The following is a 21,503-nucleotide window of genomic DNA, read 5'->3' on the forward strand; positions in this document are numbered from 1 at the left end:
TTGAATCTCTTTACTGGTGATTGGCTTGCTGAGATCTTCTATTTCTTCCTGACTCAGTGTAGCTTGTTTGTGTGTCTCCAGAAATTTGTCCATTTCCTCTAAGTTGTCTAGTTAGTTGGCTAGTTATAGTTGTTGATAGTATCCTCTTATGATTTCTTTTATTTCTTCAGTGTTGTGGTAATGCATCCCTTCTCATATCTCATTTTATCTGTATCCTCTCTTTTTTTCTTTGTCAGTCTTGCTAGAGGCCCATCAATTTTACTGATTTTCTCAAAAAAACAACTTTTGGTTTTACTGATCCTTTCTGATTTCTTTTGTCCTCCCATTCATTTATGTCTGCTTTAATCTTTATTGTTTCTTCTCTTCTATTTGCTTTGGGGTCAGTCTGTTGTTCTTTCTCAATTTCCTCCAGGTGTGCTATTAAGTTCCCAATTTTACTCTTTCTTCTTTTTTAATATAAGCATTTAGGGCAATAAACTTCCCCCTCATCACAGCCTTTGCTGCATCACATAGATTTTGATAAGTTGTACTCTCATTTTCATTCATGTCCAGGTAGCTACTGATTTTTCTAGCCATTTCTTCTCTGACCCACTGGTTGTTTAAGAGTGTGTTATTTAATCACCAAATATTTGTAAATGTTCTCATTCTTTGGTGGTTATTGAGATCCAGCTTCATCTCATTGTGATCAGAGAAAGTGCTTTGGATAAGTTCAGTGTTTTTAAATTTATAAAGATCTTTTTGTGTCCCAGCACATGATCTATCCTGGAGAATATGCCATGAGCACTAGAGAAGAATGTTTATCCTTGTGATTTGGGGTGCAGTAACCTACGTATTCTGTTAGGTCTAATTCATTTATCAAGTTATTTAACTTCTCTATTTCCTTGTTGATCTTCTGTCTGGTTGTTCTATCTAGAGATAGAGTGATGTATTGAAGTCTCCTACTATTATTGTTGAAACATCTATCACTCCTTTCAGTTTTGCCAATATCTGTCTCATTGTACTTTTGGTACTCCTTGATTGGGAGCATAAACATTTATAATTGTTATACTTTCTTGGGGAATTGACCCTTTCATTAGCATATAGTGTCCTTCTTTGTCTCTTACAATGTCTTTACATTTAAAGTCTATTTTGTCTGATATTAGTGTAGCTACTCCTGCTTCTTCTAGTTACAACCTGTGTGGAAAATCTTTTTCCATCCCTTCACTTTCAACCTATTTGTATTATTGTGTCTAAGATGAGTCTCTTAAAAGCAGCATATAGCTGGATTATGTTTCTTAATCCATTCTTCCAATCTGTATCTTTTAATTGGTAAGTTTAGTCCATTAACATTCAAAGTTATTACTGAAAAGTGCTTCTTGAATCCATCATCTTATCTTTTTTATTTTGTCAGGTCTATATATTCTTTTCCCTCTTTCTCTTTATATTGTTTAAATTACCCATAGCAGTACTCTTCAATTCTGTGCCCTCCTCCAGATCTCCCTCTCCTTTTTTTTTTTTCAGCCAGCAGAACTCCTTTTAGTATTTCTTATAGGGCTGGTCTCTGGTTGACAAATTCTTTCAGGACTTCTTTATATGTGAAAACTTTAATCTCTCCCTCAGTTTTGAAGGACAATTTGGGTGGGTAAAGAATTCTTGGCTGGAAGTCTTTCTCTTTCAGGAACTTGAATATATCTTATTACTGCCTTCTCACCTCCAGGGGACTAGTTGAGTAGTCTGAACTCAGTCTTATGAGCTTTCCTTTGTATGTAGCAGATTGTTTTTCTCTTGCTGCTTTCAAGATTTTCTGCTTCTATTCAACATTTGACAGACTGATTAGTATGTATCTTGGGAGGGCCCATTTGGATTTATTCTGTTAGTTCACTGGGCTTCTTTGACTTGTCTATTTATGTCCTTTATCAGGGTTGGGAAGTTTTCCCCCATTATATCCTCAACTATCTTCCTAGCCCTTTACTCCTTCTGTTACAACAACGATTCTTATGTTTGTGCACTTTTGTTTTGTCTATCATTTCCCTGTGATCCAATTCAAATTTTTTCATCTTTTTTTTGCCATTTGCTGTTTTGAGTCTTCAAAGTCAGTTATCCTGCCCTCGATATCACTTATTCTTTCTTCTGTCTCTTCAAATCTGGTGTCATGTGCCTCTAGTATGTTTTTTATTTGGTCAACAGAGTCTTTAATCTCTGTGATACCTGTAATTTTTCTATTTATTGTTTCAAATTCCTCTTATGCTCTTCTACTATCCTCCTTTATGTCATTTGCTATCCCTCTTATTTTATTAAGTAGAGTTGTATGAACATCTTTGATTAGTTGTTCCAATGTCTGTCTCCTCTGGTGTTTTAATTTGGTCATTAGGCAGGGCTAAATCTGTCTGCATTGTGATATGCTTAGTGATCTTCTGCTGTCTTCATGGCATGTAAATATCTTGACTGATTTACTTTGGGAGTTGATTTCTTTCAGTAGTCTAAGGCCTTGTGTTTGCGGGAAGGTTGTACAGCAAGGAGCAGGGTACATGGTGGTGCACTCAGTGCGGTGATTCATTTCAGGGTAGGTATAGGCACAGGTTGGGGATCTTATGCTGATTCTTGCGAACACGGGCACCCAGCAGCCAGGGAGGATGCAGCTGTACAGGTGAATTGGTCTGGGAGGGGGCATAACCCTGGTGTGTGCTGGTCTAAGGCATGGGGCCCTTTGTGTGCATGCACAGAGCTGTGGTAGCAGGTCGGCATTATGCCTTATTGGATTGGGGGCTGATGTGACCCGGCTGCACAGGCCAACACCTTCTCAGAGCTGGGAAGTGTGGCTGAGGGCCATTCATATGCATGGTTCTAGGACTACTGTAAACTGAGGTTTCCAGAGCTGAAGATGTGATTGGGGGCCTTTGCACATGCATGGGTCTAGTAGTGCCATAAACTGATGTCCAGAGCTTGGGGGGGTGGGGGCGGGGTGAGGCTGTGCCACAGTAAGTTCAGGGGGCAGGGTAGCCTGGGTATGGAGGTTGGTGCCTGCAGCCTTTATGTGTTGGCAACAGCCTGCAGGGAACAGGGAGAGTGAGGGAGTGCTTGGGAGGGGTGCAGGAGAGGTGGGTTGGGCTGCACTTGGGGTGGGGGTGTGGGGCAGGCACATGCACTGGGGGCTGGTGGGTGGGAGCACCTGGAGCACGAGGAGTGGGAGCGGGTGATGGGGTTCAGGTGTGTGGGGTGTGGGGTGAGTCGCCAGTCACGGGGCTGCACTGGTGAGGGTAGCGTGCCCAAGGAATGCGGCCTGGCTTACTTCCTAGTTTCCAGCTCCCGTCTGTGCACTCCCATGGGCTCCGTGCCTCCATGCCAGGATCCAGCTTTCTGCCTCTCAGTTCCTCAGCTTCTGCAACTCGGACTGCCCTATGTGGTGCAGAAGGCTCTCCCAGGTCAGCTGCATTCCTGAATCACCACCTCAGTCACCCTTCTGTCCCTTCTCTAACTTTTCTGTGGAACAGGGCTAATCTCGGGCTACTCTATTTGGCCATCTTCCTGGAAGTCTCTCTCATTGATTTTAAGGGATATTTTTGTATATTAAACATATTAACTCTGTCTTTCATATACTGTAGATATTTTCCCATTGAATTTACCTTTTCATTTCATTCCTGATGATGTGAGATGTATTTAACTTTTTATTTTTAGGTCATCAAATCTATTCCCTTTCTCACTGATGTCCTCTGCCTTTAGCCTAGAAAATCTTTCCCTACACCATGTTATAGAAATTCAGAATTTTTAAAAATAATTATGTAATTGCCACTGCAATTTATAACATGATATACATAAGAAAAACATATAGAAGTATAAAAATCTAAAAAACAATGCAACCTTCTTATTGTTTTTTGTTTTTTATTTTTTTGGCATGGACAGGGTCTGGAAATCGAACCCAGGTCTCTGGCATGGCAGACGAGAACTCTGCCATTGAACCACTGTTGCCCACCCCCTCTTATTGTTACTAAGGACATACAGGACAATTGTGTAAACAGTTATATCTGCTATTAGGTGGTTACACTGAGAGTCAAGCATGAGGGGCTAAGATAACAGAAGGAATGGTTCCTATAAGATACTAATTAATATCTACTTTCCTTCTGAAAGACTGTGGTGATGAGCCGCCCTCCTCTTCAACATTTGAAAAGGAATGAGCTCACTTTGAGACCATTCCAGTATAATCTTATAGAAACAGGAGGCTGCCTAGCCCAGCTTCCCTTCCAGAGCTCTGATTCCACCCCAAGTAAATAAACTCAGTTCTGGCTTTTCCAGTAAATTTCTTTCTTTACTTCACCTACCACATTTGGATATTAAAGGTTTGTCTGTATCTCCATTCTGAAAGCTAAAAGATGAATTGCTGTGAAACCCTGAACAACTGTCAGATAAAGAAATGGCTCTATAATTAATTCACTGGAACAAATCTTTGGTATCATTTATCATTTGTTCTTTCAGAAGTCAAATAAGTTGCATTAATTGTGCAGCAGAGGAAAAGTTTTAATATCTGCTGGGTATTCAAACATATAAAGAGAATACCAGCTTTTCTCTAAGTATTCTAGCCCTAATGATTACTTATTCAGATTAAAAGTATAACTTTTGACAATATCACATTCATTCTTTCCTTGTTATAATGTTTTAACACTTAGCCTGGAAGAATTGAAAATGCAATGCTGTGCAGGTGTATACACACACACACACACATATTTAGGTAACAGTTAATAAGGAGACATCAGCGAGTTTATAGCCATCACCTACTGTGAGTAATTTTATCTGGTCCTTTTTTGGCAGGTTCTTATCTTCCCCTTGTAGTCACCCTATTATGAGCTACTGCTACTAACAGAGAACAAAGATAGGCTTATAGAAGGGATTGTGTTCTACTGGATCAAAGCACACAGCAAGTGTAACCTGCTCAAGAATAACATATAAGAAAACAGCGATTTCCAAGGTTCCCTTGAGAATTTAGAACACAAGGTCAAGATTCAAAGAGGAAGGCTTCAGTCAGTATGATACGACTGCCAGGAAACGACCCTGCAGCCCTGTTGGAGAAATTAATCCCGAAGGTATAGCAGGCAGAGGATGACCCAATTACTGAGAAGAGGTCAGGTATATAAAAGACAATGATCAGACCACAAAGACTCAAATATCAAAGCAATTGAGATTGTCAGACATTTGATTATAAGAGTTAAAATCAGACACTGCTCAGAAGAGAAAAGGAGAAAATGCTTGGTTGAGAAATCAGTGTCATAATGTTCCTGGGGGCAAAGAGCCACCCTCCAATTTTCAAATGAAAGAGGATGTTCCTGTGACCTCTTCATTGTGTCATCACCTCACTGATGGTTGGAATCAACGTGAATTAGAGAAACCAGGTAAAGATGACCTAGAAAGAGGATGAGCAGAAGGAGTGTCTGATGATAAGAAGAAAGTTGGTTTTGCTTGAACTTTTAATTCATCGCCACTCCTGACTATCTGTTCTTACCATCCTAATTTTCTTAAATGGTCTTTTGTCATTTTAAATTAACGTAAAAAGCATTTCTTTATCAAACATATCCACTGCTTGTGATGTCACATTTGATGACATTTGAAGTCTCTGTATTCTTACTTTCCCCTTGAAAGAAATGATTATGACTTTGACTTACTTATATAATTGGAAAATACTGGAAAAAAAATAGTGAAATTCAAATGTATTTGTTGCCCCTAAGAGTAACTGCTAAATTTATGCTATACAATTTTCATGAAGTACATTTTCCCAACTGTTTGTATATACGTTCTTAATTTTACAGTCGTGAGGTTATTAAGATCACTATAATTTACCTTAAGAAAAGACTTAGAAAAAGAACAGCCTACGTCCAGCTGGTCAGCCACTCACATAGATTTCAATATCTACTGGTGTCTAAATCAGAAAATTTCAAGACTTTCAAGTATATAAAATAAGTACAAGGTATTTTCAAGTTATCGGTAGCTGGCAATCAATCACCCTGTGCACTTAGGGATTGTGAAGAGGGTGACAGGTGAGAAAGCGCAATGCATATCATGGACCAACAATGCCAGGCTAGATGGGATTTGCTAATTTTAATTCTTGGAATAACATGTTCACTTCAACAGGCAAAATTCATGTAGTATTACACCACTAAGAAATTTTATAGGAGGACCATAAAGCATTTTGACAGAGAGCATAACCAATAATTCTGACAAAAGTCTGTCTGTTGAAAGGGGCACTGATGCATCCATTAAATTCTCTGCTTCCTCCTTCCCTTTCCTACCACCTCAATGACCCAGATGAGGAATCCAAGATACACTAAACACATATATGGTATGTTAGAATAATGCTAAATGGGCTTACTTGTGCCAAACACATGAGAATGTTTGACACTTTGGGAGAGGAAGGTGAAAAATGAGAGTAAAAGGAAATAAATAAATAGGAGAGGAGTCTCTCAGGAGGCCACTGGTGAATTTTAACATTCCAAGATTTGGGGAGTGTGATTAATTCAATTCTCTACATCTGAAGTTAAGGAAAAAGATCAAAAACAATTGTAACTTTTGAAACCAGTTAACAGTGATGTATATTGTAGTATTATATCCTACAAAAAAGACAAGTATTCAAGAGCTCAGTTTGGTTTGGAGGAGAAAAAAGAAGAAAACTCCCTCTAGAGTAGCTAACAACGAATCCAAGCTCCTCCTTTTCTTATGATGATTCTACAGAATTGAAAAGAGGCTATATTTACTTTAGAAGAATTACTTCTTTTGTCCTTTCACATATATTTTTCCCTGAGGTTCTTATGCTTCAACCCATATCTCCATCCATCCATCACTACTTTTGAATTAAACCACATTAAGTTGTTATTGACTGAGAAAGATGTATTTGTCAGGAAAAAAAATAACGAATCTCTAATACAGTTACTCTTAATGCAGGTGGAGCATCAAAAACACCAGCAAGTTTTTATCAAGACCCATATGCTCAAACCCTACCTCCGTAGACTCTGATTCAGTGAGTTTGGCATCTGAGTAATTGGTGGAATAGAGGAGGAAGAAATAAAAGTATTTCTTGGAATGCTAAGAAACTTGTGTGTTCATTTGGTACTGAGCACATATGTAGGGGTAACTCCCCACTTCCCAGTCTCACCACCTCACATCTAAAGACCTCTAAGGCCTGTGCCTCCTGGGAATGGAAGGCCAGAACCACTTCCTATTGCACTGCTCACCTGCTGAACAACCTTAAGGCAATCCCAGCCTCAAGTGGGAGAAAATGACAGCTCTGTCAGTCACCTGAGAGTTGAATGACCTGGGGGGAACTCACTCACCTGCTTGGGCATCAACTTTCTTTTCTGTAAAGCAAGGAGTTTCAACTAGATGCCCTCTAAAACAACTTCTTGCTTAAAATTCCAAAAGTTTATACAGCTTTTTTTTTTTTGGCTATTTGTTTGCTTTTCTAACAAGGGGGAAATTACACTGCCCAACTGAGATTTTCAGCAACATTTTATTGCTTTCGGAAAATAATCTGTTCTGGGCCTACCAATCTGCAGCTCATCCCTCATGGAGAACCTAACCAATGCTGCTGTCAGTTCTGGGTTGGCATAGAGAATATTCCCTCTCCTCTCACTCGGTAATTGAGTGGGAGGCAGTAGGCAATATTTCAAAATGCAAACTGACATTTAATTATACAAAAATCTCCTTCCGTGATCACTTTTTTTGCCAGGCTGATTTTGATCTACTTGAATGTTTTTCTTTTTGTTGGCTCCTAGTTTTCCAGTTCGTACTGAGAACAACCAGGAATGAGCCTCAAACACTAGATTTTTTAGTTTCTCTACTTCCACCTAATAGAATCTTTAGGTGACACTGTAATTTGAATAATGAGGTTTCTTATCTGAATCCCTGACACCCATACCTACATTCTTAATATGTTGACATTTGCCAATATCTATATTGGAAAGAGATTATTTGTACAAAACTTCCTTAAAATTTTAGGTGGAGATTGTGGCTGAACGTGGATGGAAATAGTCTTCTATTTTAGCTAAACACTGAAAAGGATGCAGCAGAGTTAAGCCAGGGGCCAAGATTCGGTAAGGCAAGTGAGGGGCACTTACCTCAGGAATGAAACCTAAGGGGGCACTGAAAATCTCAGTTATCAAGATAAATAATATTTTAGTGCAACAATAGTACCATGGCAAGCCATATTGGAACATGAAGCAAAAAAGAACATAATATAGACCCTATCTCTATTTAAATTTTGATACATTTTTCATCATTGATTTTCTTGCATTAATTTTAATTTAAAAAATACTGCATTAAAATATTATTTATCTTGATTGCTGAATTTTTGGAACCTTCTTAAGTTTTGCACACAAGGCAAGTGCCCCCTCTTAGTCCCACTCTCGGATAATTCTACTTTGTAGGACATACACAGATGTGACTGCTCTTGTTTTTAGTAATGAGGGACTGCTACAATAACTCTAAGTAACTCTATTATGGCTATTTTTGCATATGCTTTTTCTAAAGTGATTGTACTATTTTAATAATTCATTCTAAGCAGCAACTGGACATGTAGTCAATTTCCTTTTTTTTATGCTAGTATCTTTGTCAATTTCCTTTTTACATAAGAGAAAAATGAAGCTCAGGCAGATGGAAATAATTAAAAAGTGTCAGAATGCACTTAATACTTTAAAATGCATGTTGTCTTGTTAAAAAGGGTAAAGCAAAAAAAAGAAAAGAAAAGAAAATGAAATGGAAAGGGAGAAAAAGGAAGAAGGTAAAAAGATAGGGAAGATGACTAAATAATGATATAGCTTTCATAGCGTGACTATGTGATTCTAAAAACCCTGTGTCTGATGTGCCTTTTATCTACCTATTCATCAGACAAGTAATACATATGGAATAAAAATAAATAATAGGGGGAAGAAATGTTAAAATAAATTTAGATTGAAATGCTAGTTATCAATGAAAGGGAGGGGTAAGGAGTATGGTATGTATGAATTTTTTCTGTTGTCTTTTTATTTCTTTTTCTGAATTGATCCAAATGTTCTAAGAAATGATCATGATGATGAATATGCAACTATGTGATAATATTGTGAATTACTGATTATATATATATATAGAACAGAATGATCATGTTATAAAAAATGATAGGGAAGAACAGGAAGATGAATACATAGGGATTTTCAAACTCTGTGTAAATAAAACTCTGCTGATAGGTTTGCTTAAAATGCAGGTTCTAACTCTGCAAGTGAAATCATTGCCCTCCCCCTATGTGGGACATGACATCCAGGGGTGAAAGTCTCCCTGGCAACGTGGGAGATGACTCCCAGGGATGAACCCAGACCTGGTACTGTGAGATCAACAATTCCATCCTGATCAAAAGGGGGGAAGAAAGTATAATTAATAAAGTATCATGGCAGAGAGAGTTCAAATAGAGTCAAGAGGCTACTCTGGAGGTTGCTCTTACGCAAGCTTCAGTGACACCTTGCTACCTACCATAACCTGCTAATCTCCAACCAGGACCATTCCAGCCAATTCTGAAGAATACCTAGGGCAATACATAAGATTCCACAAGGATTTCAGGCACTAGAGTAACTTTCTAGAAACCTACATCCTCCAGATGGGTTCCTGGTCCAGATAAGTCCTGAAACCTAGTCCAGCCTCTCCAGAACATCAGATAGTCCCATCTCCCTATCACATATTAGTGACAGGCCCTTCCAATATAAGAAATTTTAGAACTGCCACAGCCCAAACAACCCCAAAGAGAGGTATGGAAAGGTCAAAGTTGATGATGGAATTATACACGGAAGATAAGACTTATCAAATGAATATGAATGCTGAATCATTAAATTGACATCTCTTTTAGTCTCCAGTATTTTAGAGCAGCTAGAAGCAAAAACTTAAAATTGTGAAGTTGTAACCCATGTCAAACTCTGAAATATGCTCTACAAATAATTCCGGTGCTGTGCTTGGAAATCTATAGCTTTTTGTGTATATGTTATGGTTCACAAAAAAGAAGGAAAAAAAAGTCGATTATGATGATTAAAAAAAAGTATTTAAGCCCTCTAGCCTCCTATATTCTGCAGTAGCTAGAAGGAACTAGGCTATCTAGAACAAATTTTCTCATAACCACCTTCCCCACTCCTCAGTAACCTTAAAGGTAATAATTAGTACCACTTTCTTTACACATGAAGAAAAAACTCCAACATGATATGGAAATTGCAAACTCACATGTTGAATAAGTAGAAAAAATCAGAATTCAATCCAGATCTAACTCTAAATCTCAGGTTCTTTCCACTATTCTCTATGACTTCTACTGGAAAGAGAAAGGATACATCTGTTTAGTGAGTGCTACCATGTGCCAGGGATTCCCTGATGGTATCTGTTAATTTGACTATGGCTGAAGCATTAGCAGTCAAGTGGTAAAATGGCAGGCAGCTGGTGACATGCATAGGTAAAAGTAACAGGTATCAGAAATGCTGGGGAGAAGGGGGACAAACAACAGCAGCTCAGGAGGGAGGAAGAAAGTAATTTTTAATATATATATAATATGCAATGGTGAATTTCATGTGTCAGCTTAGCTAGGTTATTGTGTCCAGTTGTGTGGCCAAGCAAGCTCTGCCCTGCTACTGTGAGGGTATTTCCTGGATTTGAATCATTAGTTAATTGACTGCATTTATGGCTGATTACAACTATAATCAACAAAGGGGACTGCCTTCAGCAATGAAAGAAATCTCATTCAATCAGCTGAAGGCATTAAAGGGAGAATTGATAACTTCAGCAGTAAGAAAGAAGAATGTCTATCACTATTCTATTTCAGCCAGGCAGCTTCTCCAGGGGAATTCACTGAAACCTTTATCAGAGTTCCCAAATTGCAGTCTGCCCTCTAGAATTCAGACTTGCCAATTCCCTTCACAGTTGTGTGAACCATTCCTATATTTCCATAATAAATCTCAAAAATTACATATATATATTGTTGGTTCTGTTTCTCTGGAGAACCCTATTACACATGGTTTAATTGTAGTTTAAAATCCAAAATGAGGAATATGTCAATGCTAGCTATTATATGAGCAAATGATATAATACATTTACAGATATGACAATAATTTAGTTTGTTAAAGAAAGAACAAAGTCTTGGCTTGAGTTTGTTTTCTAGCTGTCTAGATTTATCTTCATTCTGTTTCTCTGTGTTGCCTCTAATGACTGCCTTCTGTCTCTGATCCTTAATTCAAGCTGTTTCACTAGGATAGTTTTTATAGTCTCAAGTCAGAATCTATTTAAACTCCGTCTTCTCCAGAAAATCACTCTGGTTTATTCAATATTATCCTCTACTTAATACCTTACCATTATGCCCACCCAACCTTCACTTGTGCTTACACATCTAATATACAGTATATTTATTATTTACATGCCCACACATATATTATTTGTTCTGTAACTGTACCTAAACCATAGGTAAATTTGTAAGCAGGCTTTCCTTTTCTGAAGGGGTCTGAATATTCTAAAACAATTACAGAAACTCTGTAACTTAATAACATGCTGTATAACTTGAAAAGGTTCAAGGAGCATTTATTGAAGAGAATGATTATAAAATAGCCATAATTTTCTTGGTCAATAACTGAATTTCTGTCACTCACCTATCATTTAAATAAATTTTATCACCAAAAGAATATTAGTGCAGACGTCTACTATGTGAAAATCCTTAGATTCTTGCTATTTCTCCAGATCTGACTGGGAGTAGAAGTAGAGGAGTATAAGATGCAGTCTTGAGAAATTTTAAATCTTTTGGGAATATAAAAACCAATACACATTGTCCAAAGTTTCAGGCTAAGTTATCTTTTTTGCAATTGGAATTCAGGAAAGGGGAACTAACATGATCTTGAGAGCCATCATGGATGAGATGAGAACACAGGATCTGACAGAGAGGACAAGGCTGAAGATGCAGCTGGGGTGCCATCAGCCTAAAGACAGTAATGAAATCGTGAGATTCTATACTGGTGAAGAGTATGTTGTGGCAGGGAGTTTTAAAAGAAAATGATGAGAGAATAAGGGGGGGGGGGGAACAGGAAAAGGAGGTCTCATATCAAAGGATTCTAGCTAAACAAGGAAGAGACCAATGAGGGGAAATGAAAAATATCTGCGAAAGAAGAGGCTTGAACAATTTTGAAGACAGAATACAAAGAGCCTGTGACTAAGGAAGACAAAGAACTGAGGCAGTGAGTTCCTAGAAGAAAAGGAGGTAGGCATTGTCTGCAGAGTATAGCGAAAGACCAAACTCTAAGGGGAAGAAAAAGCCTTAGCATGAAGAAGTGGAGGCAGAGAATGTAGAAAGTCAGAGGTATATGAAGGAACTCACTACAGATGGTTTCTATCGTTTCCATTATGTGGGAAGTGAGATAAACTTTTTTTTTTTTTTTTTTTTTTTTTTGCATGGGCACGCATGGGGAATTGAACCTGGGTCTCTGGCATGGCAGACAAGAACTCTGCCATTGAGCCACCGTTGCCTACCCAAGATAAACTTTTAAAGGCAAAAGATTGTTCCGATTAACAGTAGTGTCAAGTTTTATAGGGTGGCATTGTCATCTCCATCATCTATGTATGTATTATAAACCTTGTACAAAGAGATAGTGTCAGCTTCTCCTAGCTATGCAAACAATATAAAGTCTAGATATTCTTAAAGATCTAGAAGGAAATCCCACTTTTCATCCACAAAGGATTCTGTTTTAATTGTGAGAAACACACCTCCAGGAATAAAGGAAACTTTTGGATTTAAACTGAAGGAGACCATGCTAACCTATGTCTCTCTTTTCCCCTGAAGTAGACACTATGCAACATGTAACTTAGACATTCTTCCTGTGAAATCCACCCACAGAAGAGTGGGGGATAAAGCAGCTTATTTTAAGTTTGAAGGTCATGTACTCTAGAACTAGTCCTGGGGAAATCTGCAGCAAATTTCTAAATAATTATTGGCCAACTAGGAACTGAGATTGTTTTTTGTTTTTTTTTTTAACCTTCCTCAAAGAATTGCTTCCTTATGTTTCATATTTATTTGCTTGTGGAAAAGTGGCCAAGTTGCCTGCCTCCATTTCAGTGAAGTGGGAGATAAAAGATGTCTGGATCAATCAAGTCTGTCTCTGCAGTTTTAGTTTGAAGTCAGCCATCTAGACTGCTTGAAGCACAGAAACTTATTTCACTCACCCCTCTGGCCTGTTGCTTTACCAACAAAGCTTCAATTATCACAAATTAGAGTTGCTCCAGGAAATGGAAAGGGTCACATTACGTAAGATTCTATTGACTAGAAGTTTTTAATTTACTCACCTAGCTATCACTGATGCAAAATGTTCTGATAGTCCACAGAGACTTGAACATTCACCTTTTAAAAGATTTTATAAACTCCCTTGATCCTAAGAGAAGCAGTTAGCACCCTGAGGGAACATCAGGATTTTATCCAAGGGCTCTTTTCATCTCTTGTAATGGAAATGCCATTTCTTACTTACTGCAGGCTTTTCCCCTTCTTTGTGCACATGCATAAGGAGAAATTCTCACGTTAGGATGCACCATCCCACCTCTGGCTAACAACAGCGCTCTATTTGAATATACTACACTAGGGGAAATCATCTTGGAATAATTGATTAAGAATAATATTAAAACCAAAATTGTGCCATTTTCACCATCTTGTGGGTAAGGGGAACAGATTGACAGTGAGTAGCTGGTATTGCCTTGGAGAAGGCTGACTAGTTTTGGAGTTTCTTAGCTGAAACACAAATTACAATCTCCCCCAAAACAGTTGAGTTTGAGCAGAATGCAGATCAAGAAAATGGAATATATATATGACAGCAGGTACTGTCACTCAAAACCTTCCCTCTTATTAACTGTTCAAACTGAACAGAATAAGGGAGAACATGCCAGGAACGAAAGCTAAAAGGATTGTGTTGTAAGCCTGGTTCCATTCTCTGCTAGCTGCATCTTGGTTGAAGATATATATATCTTCAATGAATGAATATATATATATAAAATTCCTCAGCATCATCCAAAATTAAGGACAGTAGAATTTCTTCCCAGGATTCTGGTAAATTTTAAGCATGAGAACACATGCGAAGTGACTAGAACAAGTGTCAGGCACATAACTTGGTATTTAATAAATGTTAACTACTCTTAATAATGTACTCTTGGGAATGGGGTGACAAAATTCCTACTTGAAGCCCTATTTTTTTTAATCCCTTTTAAATTGTAATCTTTTTTATTGCATAGTATAACATATATACAAAGCAAAGAAATAAAGTTTTCAAAACACTCTTCAGTAAGTAGTTACAGGATAGATCCTAGAGTTTGTCATGGGCTATCATACAATCCTCTCATATTTTTCTTTCTAGCTACTAGAGGGCTTAAATACTTTTTAATCATCACAATCGACTTTTTTTTCCTTCTTTTTTTGTGAAAAATAGCATATATACAAAAAAGCTATAAATTTCAAAGCCCAGCACCACAATTAGTTGTAGAACATATTTCAGGGTTTGACATGGGTTACAATTTTAGGTTTTTACTTATAGCTGCTCTAAAATACTGGAGACTAAAAAAGACATCGATTTAATGATTCAGTATTCATATTCATTTGTTAAATTCTATCTTCTCTGTATACCTCCACCATCACCTTTGATCTTTCCATTCCTCTCTTTAGGGGTGTTTGGGCTATGGCAATTCTAAATTTTTCATATTGGAAGGATCTGTCACTAATATGGGATAGGTAGATGGAACTATCTGATGTTCTGGAGAAGCTGGGCTAGGTTTCAGGACTTACCTGGACCAGGGACCCATATGGAGGTTGTAGGTTTTTGGAAAGTTACTCTAGTGCATGGAACCCTTGTAGATTCTTATATATTGCCCTAGGTGTTCTTGAGGATTGGCTGGAATGGTCCTGGTTGGGGGTTGGCAGGTTATGGTAGGTAGCAAGGTCTACCTGAGGCTTGTATAAGGTTTCCAGAGCAGCCTCTTGACTCTATTTGAAATCTCTCTGCCACTGATACTTTATTAATTACACTTCTTTTACTCCTTTTGGTCAGAACAGAATTATTGATCTCACGATGTCAGGCCTAGGAGTCTTTGCCCATGTCACCAGGGAGACTTTCACCCCTGGATGTCATATCCCACATAGCGGGAAGGGAAATGGCTTCACTTGTAGAGTTGGGCTTAGAGAGACTGAGGCCACATCTGAGCAGCAACAGAGGTCCTCCAGAAGTAACTCTTAGGCATGCCTGTATGTAATCTAAGCTTCTCCACTACCTACAGGAGCTTCACAAGAGTAAACCTGCTGATCAAGGGCATGGCCTATTGATTTGGGTGTCCCTAAAGTTTGACACAGAATCTGGGGATTCTCTGATGGTAAGGTTTAATAGTTCCATATTTTTCTCCCATCCCTCAGGGCACTTTGCCAATACTTTTTGCTTATTTGCTTAATATACTCTAGGATATATCCAGGCATTATAATAATCTATACAGGATTAAAGGACCTTTCTTATTCTGTGCTCCCTGTGCTTCAATTGTTCAAATGAGCTACACAGATATTTATATTACATTATGCACTACAGAAAATTTCAGTTCAAGATCAAATAAACCTTTCTTCCATTGGTCTCCAAGTGTATGTGTGGTTCTAAAATATAGACACTGTCCTCCTTATCCCTATGTTCTGAATTACTTTAACCCCAATCTGTTTGGCTTTGCTCTTATCTCCAAATATCAGCTTAAATATATAAAACAGCCTCTCAAAATCCAGAAATAATAATCACCACTCCAGACTTGAGGTGTCTGCTTTAAAAGCTTATAATCTATGTATTCTATGCATCTCTAAGTCCCTTATATTCTATTTGTAAGCCTCTGATTATACCTTTATGCTGGTCATAAAAGTAGAATCATACAGTATCTATCTTTTTGTAACTGGCTAACTTCACTCAGTATTATGTCCTCAAGGCTCATCCATCTTGTCATGTGCTTCAGGATGTCATTTTGTCTTACTGTCACATAATATTCCAATGTATGATTATATCACATTTTGTTGATTCACTCATCTGTTGATGGGCATTTGGTTTGTTTCCATCTTTTGGCAATTGTGAATAATGCTGCTATGAGCACTGGTGTGCAAATATCTGTTTGTGTCGTTGCTTTCAGCTCTTCTGGGTATATACCAAGTTGTGCTATTGCTGGGTCATAGGGCAAATCCATATTTAGTTCCCTAAGGAACTGCCAGACAGTCTTTCATTGTGGCTGCACCATTAACATTCCCACCAGCAGTGCCTAAATGTCCCAGTTTCTCCAGATCCTCTCCAACATTTAGTTTCCTGTTTGTTTAATAGCAGCCATTCTTATAGGTGTGAGGTGGAATCTCACTGTACTTTTGATCTGCATTTCCCTTATAGCCAATGAAAATGAGCATCTCTTCATGTGCTTTTGAGCCATATGTATTTGCTCTTCAGAAAAATGCCTATTCAATCTTTGGCCCATTTCATAATTGGATTGTTTGTTCTTTTGTTGTTGAGTGATTTCTTTGTATATACAGGAAATCAAACCTTTGTCCAATATGTGATTTCCAAATATTTTCTCCCATTGAGTTGGCTGCCTCTTCACCTTTTTGACAAAGTTTTTTGAAGTGCAGAAGCATTTGATTTTGAAAGGTTCCCATTTACCTATGTTTTCTTTTTTGCTTGTGCTTTGGGTATAAAGTTTAGGAAGCTACCTTCTATTACTAGGTCTTGAAGATGTTTCCCTACATTTTCTCCTAGAAGCTTCATTGTGCTACTTCTTATATTTAGGTGTTTGATCTACTTTGAGTTAATTTTGGGGTAGGGTATAAGATAGGGGTCCTCTTTCATTCTTTTGGCTATTGATATCCAGTTCTTCCATGCCCAATTATTGAAAAGACTATTTAGTCCCACTTCAGAGGATTTGGTGGCCTTGTCAAAAATCAGTTGATCATAGATTTGATGGCCCATTTCTGCACTCTTGATTTGATTCCATTGGTCATTGCTTCTATTTTTGTGCCACTACCATGCTATTTTGACCACTGAGGCTAATCCTCCCACTTCATTCTTCTTTTTTAGGATGCTTTTAGCTATTCAGTATCTGTTTCCCTTCCAGATGAATTGGTAGTCAGCTTTTCCAAATCTTCAAAGTAGGTTGTTGGAATTTTGATTGGTACTGTGTTGAATCTGTAGATCATTTTTGGGAGAACTGACATCTTAACTATATTTAGCCTTCCAATCCATGAGCAGGGAATGTCTTTCCACCTATTTAGATCTCCTTTGATTACTTTTAGCAATCTTATGTGGTTTTCTGTGTACAAGTTCCTTACATCCCTAGTTGGGTTCATTCCTAAGTACCTGATTCTTTTAGTTGCTATTTTGAATGGAATTCTTCTTTAACTGACTCTTCAGCTAGTTTGTTGCTTGTGTATAGAAATGTTACTGATTTTTGCACAATAATTTTATATTCCACCACATGGCTGAATATGTTTATTAGCTCAAGCAACTCTGCCGTAGATTTTTCAGGATCTTTCAAGTGTAGTATCATATCATCGGCAAATGATGAGTTTTACTTCTTCCTTTCTAATTTGGATGCCTTTATTTCTTTGTCCTTCCTGATTGCTCTAGCTAGAACTTGTAGCACAATGTTGAATTTTAGTGGTGACATTGAGCATCCTTGTCTTGTACCTGATCTTAGGGGGAAAGCTTTCAGTCTCTCTCCATTGAGTATGACGCTGGCTATTGTTTTTTCATATATTTCCTTTATCATATTGAGGTAGCTACCTTTGATTCCTATATTTTGGATTGTTTTTATCAGAAAATGATGCTGAATTTTGTTGAATGCTTTTTCAGCATCAATTGAGATGATCATGTGATTTTTCCCTTTTGATTTGCTAATGTGCTATATGACATTAATTGATTTTCTTGTGTTGAACCATCCTTGCATTCCTGGTACAGACCCCACTTGGTCATGGTGTATAATTCTTTCAATGTGCTGTTGGATTTGATTAGCTAATATTTTATTGAGAAATTTTGTATCTGTGATGTTAGCTTCATAAAATGAGTTAGGTAGAGTTCTTTTTTCCTCAATTTTTGGGAAAAGTTTGAGCAGGATTGGTGCTAGTTCTTTTTGGCATGTTTGATAAAATTCCCCTGTGAACCCATCTAGCCCTGGACTTTTTTTGTAGGAAGATTTTTGATGAATTGAATCTCTTTGTGATTTGTTTGTTGAGATCTTCTATTTCTTCCTGAGTCAGTGTAGCTTGTTTGTCTCCAGGAATTTGTTCATTTCCTCTAAGTTGTCTAGTTTGTTGGATAGTTATAGTAGTTGATAGTACTCTCTTATGATTTCTTTTATTTCTTCAGAGCTGTGGTAATGTACCCCTTCTCATTTCTGATTTTGTTTATTTGCATCCTCTCTTTTTTCTTTGTCAGTCTTGCTAGTGGCCCATCAATTTTACTGATTTTCTCAAAGAACCAACTTTTGGTTTTATTGATTCTTTCTATTGTTCTTTTGTTCTCCCATTCATTTATCTCTGCTTTAATCTTTGTTATTTCTCTTCTTCTATTTGCTTTAGGGTTAGTTTATTGTTCTTCTTTCTCAAGTTCCTCCAGGTGTGCTGTTAAGTCTTCAATTTTTGCTCTTCCTTCTTTTTTAATATAGGCATTTAGGGCAATACATTTCACCCTCAGCACAACCCATAAGTTCTGATAGGTTGTATTCTCAGTTTCATTCATCTCCACATAGCTGCTGATTTCTCTAGCCATTTCTTCTTTGACCCACTGGTTGTTTAAGAGTGTGTTATTTAATCACCAAATATCTGTGAATGTCCTCGTTCTTTGGTGGTTATTGAGATCCAGCTTCATCCCACTGTGATCAGAGAAATTGCTTTGAATAATTTCAATGTTTTTCAATTTATAAAGACCTGTTTTGATCTATCCTGGAGAATGTTCCATGAGTACTAGAGAAAAATGAATATCCTTATGCATTGGTCTATATATGTCTGTTAGGTTTAATTCATTTATCAAGTTATTTAACTTCTCTATTTCCTTGTTGATCTTCTGTCTGGCTGTTCTATCTATAGAGGAGAGTGGTGTATTGAAGTTTCCTACTATTATTGTTGAAACATCTATTGCTCCCTTCAGTTTTGCTAATTTCTGTCTCACGTACTTTGGTACCTTGATTGGGGCATAAACATTTATGATCGTTATATCTTCTTGGTGAATTGACACTTTATTTAGTATATAGTGTCCATCTTTGTCTCTTATGATGTCTTTACATTTAAAGTCTATTTTGTCTAACATTAGTATAGCGACTCCTGCTTTCTTTTGGTTACAACTTGCATGGAAAATCTTTTTCCATCCTTTCACTTTCAATCAATTTGTATCCTGTGTCTAAGATGAGTCTCTTGTAATCAGCACATAGCCGAACTGCGTTTCTTAATCCATGCTACTCATCTGTATCTTTTAATTGGTAAGTTTAGTCTATTAACATTCAAAGTTATTACTAAAAAGGTGCTTCTTGATTCCATCATCTTATCTTTTTCATTTTATCAGGTCTATATATTTTTTCCCCTTTTTCTCTTTGTATTCTTTAAATTACCCTTAGTGGTACTCTTCAATTCTGTGCCCCCCTCCAGACCTCACTTTCCTGTCTTTTTTTCTTTCAGCCAGCAGAACTCCTCTTAGCATTTCTTGTAGAACCAATCTTTTGTTAACAAATTCTTTCAGGACTTCTTTGTCTGTGAAAACTTTAATCTCTCCCTCAGTTTTAAAGGACAATTTGGCTGGGTACAGAATTCTTGGCTGGAAGTTCTTCTCTTTCAGGATCTTGAATATATCATACCACTGCCTTCTCACCTCTAGGGTGTTAGTTAAGTAGTCTGAACTTAGTCTTATTTGGTTTCCCTTGTACATAGCAGATTGTTTTTCTCTTGCTTTCAGGATTTTCTGCTTCTCTTCAACATTTGACAGACTGATTAGTATGTGTTTTGGGAAGGCCTATTTGGATTTATTCTATTTAGAGTTCATTGGGTTTCTATGACCTGTATATTTATGTCCTTTATGAGGGTTGGGAAGTTTTCCCCCATTATATATTCAACTTCTCTTCCCTTTACTCTTCTCTTATCCTTCTGGGACACCAATGATTCTTACATTTGTGTGCTTTGTTTTGTTTATCATTTCCCTAAGTCCCAATTCAATTTTTTCATCTTTTTGCCATTTGCTGTTTTGAGTTTGAAGCCCTTCTTAATATGATAACTATTTCATAGAAACAAATAATAATTTTCCTAATATGATCCCTGAGTTGATCTTAAGTGAAACTCTTATTGTGTCATTGTATTGTAAGAATTTTAAAACATAAACAAATGTAGAGAAGATGGTATAGTTAATCCCTAGATTTGATAATTATCATCTTGTGTTTCACCTATATTCTCTTCTTCTTCTCCCCACAGATTATTTTGAAGCAAGTGTTTGTTCATTAAATCAAGATCCAAATAGGTCCACATATGGAAACTGTTGATTTGAACTATCTTTCAAGGTGATTTTAGTGTATGATTCCCCTTCACATTTTTTTTCTTGCAATTTATTGTTGATAAAACCAGTTCCCTGGTACCTTAAGAGTTACCACAAGCTAGATTTTACTGACTGCATCCTTGTGGTATCTTTTAATGCATTCCTCTGTTTTTCTTTTCATTTTCTGAAAACTGGGAATTCGATCTAGAGATATGATCACATTCAGGTTTAATTCTTTATCAAGCATACATCACAGGAGGAGGGGCCAAGATGGCGGCTTAGCAATGTGCGTGTTTTAGTTCATCCTCCAGAACAACTACTAAATAACCAGAAACAGTACAGAACAGATCCCAGAGCCACGTCAGTGACCAGACACACAGCGTACCCCAGTATGGACCACCTGCACCAGCTGCAAGCCTCCCCAAAACCGTGAGTTCCCCAAGCAGCGGCGGCCGGCGCCCGGCGCACCTCCCCCACAGGAGGTTTCCCAGAGGGAAAGGAAAGAGACTCTAAACCTGGTCAAGGTGGAGTTCGTTCATTGGGCTCACAGAAATAGAGGAAAGGGGGAGGAAAGAGAGGTTTTAGTGGCTGTGTTTCTACGGAGACTTGGCAGCCTCTGGATTCAACAGTGGGAATTCTCAGGCTGCAACTGCCCCAGGCATAGGCAGAAACAAGCTCCTTTCAGGGCTGTCTCTCAACTGTGCTTTCCCCAGGGGAGGGGTGAAGCCCAACTCAGGTGGAATCCCTCTCTCAAGGAATTCAGACCCCAGGGCTTGGCAATTTGAAGCCATTAAAACCAGCCTACAACCTCTCCTCCATCTCCACCACACCCTCAGTAGGGAGAGTCTTCCAAAGTTAAAAGTGCCACAACATCTTCTGCGGTGTGACCCGCAGGCAGACGCACCACATACTGGGCAGGATAAGAAAAACAGAGCCCAGAGACTTCACATGAAAGTCTTTTAACCTGCTGGGTCTCACCCTCAGGGAAAACTGATGCAGGTGACTCCTTCCCCC

General features: G+C 37.9%; 1 protein-coding gene across 13 annotated transcripts in view; it reads right to left on the bottom strand.

The window, feature by feature from the left end:
- The window catches only part of ZNF385B (zinc finger protein 385B), a 479,275-nt gene that overhangs the window by 387,983 nt on the left and 69,789 nt on the right, over positions 1-21,503 (bottom strand). Inside the window, exon 1 of one of the 13 annotated variants that reach the window (XM_077154331.1) lies at positions 13,282-14,197. The exons of the other annotated variants lie outside the window; for them this stretch is intronic. The gene's annotated coding sequence lies outside the window, so the exon portion shown is untranslated. Of the gene's footprint in view, positions 1-13,281; positions 14,198-21,503 lie in introns of those variants that run through there. 13 annotated transcript variants of the gene reach the window in all.

Source organism: Tamandua tetradactyla, chromosome 3 (assembly GCF_023851605.1).
Source record: "Tamandua tetradactyla isolate mTamTet1 chromosome 3, mTamTet1.pri, whole genome shotgun sequence".
Lineage (NCBI taxonomy): Eukaryota > Metazoa > Chordata > Mammalia > Pilosa > Myrmecophagidae > Tamandua > Tamandua tetradactyla.